Source organism: Silene latifolia, chromosome X (assembly GCF_048544455.1).
Source record: "Silene latifolia isolate original U9 population chromosome X, ASM4854445v1, whole genome shotgun sequence".
NCBI lineage: Eukaryota > Viridiplantae > Streptophyta > Magnoliopsida > Caryophyllales > Caryophyllaceae > Silene > Silene latifolia.
The window spans coordinates 287,709,645-287,713,576 of record NC_133537.1 but is presented as its reverse complement, the minus strand read 5'-3'; the positions used below and the strand labels follow the sequence as shown (position 1 = coordinate 287,713,576).

The following is a 3,932-nucleotide window of genomic DNA, read 5'->3' as shown; positions in this document are numbered from 1 at the left end:
CTTGTGGCACGAAATAAACGGCCCCTGGCCAAGCTGAATCAAGCTAATGTCATATTGCTCTTGCATTTTGACAATTTGTCATTCTCATATCATCAAATAAACTAAATTGCATTTTCGGAGTAAGTAAAGCACATGCTTATTTTCTAAAGTTCATTACAAGCTCTTGCTTAGAACAATTATTCTTTTACATTTACTCGAAGTATGCACAAGGGTTTGATTTCATTTTTAAATGAATACGTAGGCAATCCTTCATGGGATACAACCCACTTAATCGCTTTAAATGTAAATAGAAGGACATCAGCAAATGCATTTGAAATTCGACAAGAATAATGAAAAGATAACCACAACGGTTTCATAACCAATCAACCTCTTTTATTTCATTCATAATAATAATACGTTAAATAATAAAATCATAATAAAAATAAATAGGCTAGGATTCTAAAAACCTCGCCTTCTTATTACAATAATAATAATAATAAATAATAATAATAAAAGACATAGGCTACTCTTCCATTTTCCCTTTGCCTTTGTCCTTCTTATCATACTTCTTGTCGCGACCTCGAGCCGGACGCTCTTGCGCCACTTCCGACCTAATCACCAATGGTCTCTCTCGTGGTCTTGCTTTGCCATTCTTGCCAACCACCATCTCGACGGCAGGAGAAGTCTTCGGTTTCTTCGAAGGATGAACAACTCGAAACCCGGCTTCTTCCTCTCCTTCGGTCAGATGCTTCTCCTTCTCCTTCTCCACCTCGCGAACCTTGTAGTCAACAGGTTCACGCTTCCTCAGTCTCTCGCGTACCTCCGGAGTAGCATCTTTCCTCCACCGCATATAGGAATCTGACACCCATAGAGCACTGACAGAAGAATTCGAGAACCAAATGTTCCTCTGAGCCCATTTGATGGCCCATTCTCTTCGACTCTCCGTACACTACTACAAAACTCGTTATGGACATCAGTCGATGGACATCGGATTATCTGGTAAACCGATGCACATCGGTTGTTTGCAAAAACCTGATGTGCATATAACTGTATGTACATCAGTTGCGTTAAAAAACACATGTCCATTATTTCTGGTTTTAAAGGACATGTGATATTTAATAAAACCCATGTCTATATAAAAGTCATGGACATGGAATATTGCATTTAACCGATGTGCATCTAAAGTGAAAATTATAGGCGGTAAAAATATTTGCCCCACCGCCATCACTTATAATTTCGACTACATACATTCTTCCCCAAATCCTCTCCCTCACTCTTACTCCCAAACCCTAACCCCCAAAACCCCTTACTCACTCTCAACCTCTCATTCTTTCTCTACTCTCAATCACTGATGTCTCCATATTTCTCGTCCACAACACCATTACCCGACCAACCTTATACGACATCCTATACACTCCCTTCACCAAATCTGAACAAAATCGTCAAACCCTAATTGTTCTAATCTGACCAAACTTATGCGACATCCTATACACTCCGTATTTATCATTTGAATTCGGGTTTCACTGGTGATAAGCTAAATACCGATACTACTACCCGAGATCCGCAACCGGTACATAATCCCTTTTTCCTTCATTTTCTTATTTCCATGAAATTTAATTTCTTGAATAATGCTTATATTGTTGGAAATTATGGATGAGTTTTAATTCTTGAATGATATTTAGATTCATGGAAATTCCGGGGCCATTGCCAGAATTTTGCTAGAATTTCTGCTGCTGCTGGTTGTTAAATTACACCTTGTTGAGATTTCCTTGTCTCTTTCTATTTTCGATGGATTATTCAGGTGAGTTGTCCATTTATTTTTGTGTTATTTCTTTGATTCAATTGATTTTGAGCCATCTTCTTTCGATTGTTGATTCTGGGTGAGTTGACTAATTCTATACTTATTGTTGCTAGTAATTGTTTCAGACCGATTATTTTTCCTGAGGAGATGGCTTGTTATGGTATTGATCATGTTGTAATAGATTTGCCTAATCAAATAATCTGTAACTGAAAATCCAGTGAACCAAAACCAAGTATCTCCATACATTTAGATTTTAGACCCTACATATGTAAGTTTGAAACCATACTACTATAACTTACATTGAAGTTGGATTCACTGCTACAAATATTGCCTGAATATTATCTTGGTTGGAAATCTATTACTGAAGTGGTTCTGCCTCTTGCTTGGCAGCATTAGTGATTGGATTTTCTGTTATATTACGCATTTGCATCAATATTTCTGCGTATTTATTCAAACTGCTATGTCCTTTACTATTGCTCAGACTAGCTGGATGGGCCATCTTTTTGAATATGAGGGAAAGGTACATTTTCGTTTTGTTATCTACCAATAGTACAACCATGGTAGATATTTACTTTGGTTATCTATTAGTTTTAGTTTTGTGAGCTCGGTTGCAGCAGCCTGATCACAGTCATTGCATTTTAAATGCGGCCATTATCTCCTCTAAATCCAGTCAATATGGCCTCAAATGCTGTCTTGTTGAACTTATTGCCCTTACAAAGTGGCCGCCATGTTATGCAACAGCATAAATTCAATAACATGAGTATAACTTACAAGTAACAACCACAGAATATACACGTCTTCAGTTTTTGGTGGTTGATGTAATCATCGATCTTTGTCTTTATGTAGGATTCAGACTTGATTGTTCAATTTTGCAAAGACGTGGAGAGTAGATCACAAACTGTAATATACTTTTCTCTTAAGCTTTCTTTATTTCCATCGAAACCATTACATCTACTTCACATTAGTGGTCGCCATTCCGTTAAATTGTTTGCTAAGAAGTTGGAAATTGGAGGACCTAGCCACCTAGGTGATGGTAAGATAATGAAGGACCCATAGTCCTAACTCCTACTACAACTTTCATATTTCAAGCTTTCATATTTGGAATGGCATGAATACTATCCTTGAGTAGGTAGACAATAACTCAGGTTCATTGGCTTTGATGACATGTAGGATGAAGCTTGAGTTGCTGGAGGGAGTGGAATTTTGTTGAGAAACACTAATGGTGGTAAGTCATGAACACGTGACAAAGCAGCTGATAATATTGCTAATATTGCTGCAATTTGTATTCTGTCAAGTGAGGCCTTTCTATAATGTTCTTATACGTTGTTTGGATGAAAGCAGCTGAGAGAGAGGTAGAAAGGGCCTTTTTTTTAAACAATTAGTCAATTTACATATCGGTTTATATTTTTGTATTGGTTAGTCGTCTAAGTAAATTTGACACATTATGTAGATGAAATTTTTTTGTAATTGGCTTTGGATAACCGATTAATTGTATACAGATATTTTTTGTTGATTATGGAATCATTTTGCATTGTCATCATGTGTACGACTAATATGGGCAACATCGTAATATTTTTTTTTTATAAAAAATATTAATTATAGACATCGGATTTTTGCAAAAAAACTGATGTCCATTGATCAAATAGACATCAGTTTTCCTAAAAATCCGATGTCCATTGAACAAATAGACATCGGTTTTCCTAAAAATCCGATGTCCATTTATCAAATAGACATCGGTTTTCCTAAAAATCCGATGTGCAAATTTTAATGGACATCGGTTTAAAATCCGATGTCCATTAATCCACAATGGACATGACCAAACTCTACATCGGTTGTGTATCCGATGTCCATATAGCGAAAAGTCCGATGTCCATCACAAGTTTTGTAGTAGTGGTAGTAAGCGCCACGGCGGTCTGTGGGACAGTGTCAAGCTTCGGGATCATCTGCTTCAATCCAACCTGCCTCATCAACCTCTCCGGGAAGATGCATATCATAAACTCCAAACCGGGAATGCGAACAGCTCGGGTAGGATCCAGGGAAGATACTCCAGTAACATATTTGAGGTGCCACCATGGTACGATCCATCTAATTAAGGGGCCATCTTCACTTTTCAACTTGTTTTCCCAGTAGTTGCACACTCGAGTGAAGTCCA

General features: G+C 37.4%; 1 long non-coding RNA gene across 2 annotated transcripts; it reads left to right on the top strand.

Annotated features, from left to right (window-relative positions):
- The first annotated feature begins 1,344 nt into the window (after window positions 1–1,344).
- Window positions 1,345–3,172, top strand: LOC141621857 (uncharacterized). Of its 2 annotated transcripts, XR_012532737.1 has the most exons (5): window positions 1,345–1,549; window positions 1,662–1,780; window positions 2,262–2,300; window positions 2,627–2,680; window positions 2,951–3,172. It is a non-coding gene; the product is annotated as an uncharacterized LOC141621857 (long non-coding RNA). The 2 variants fall into 2 exon arrangements; XR_012532736.1 differs by lacking the exon at window positions 2,262–2,300.
- The last annotated feature ends 760 nt before the right edge of the window (window positions 3,173–3,932 follow it).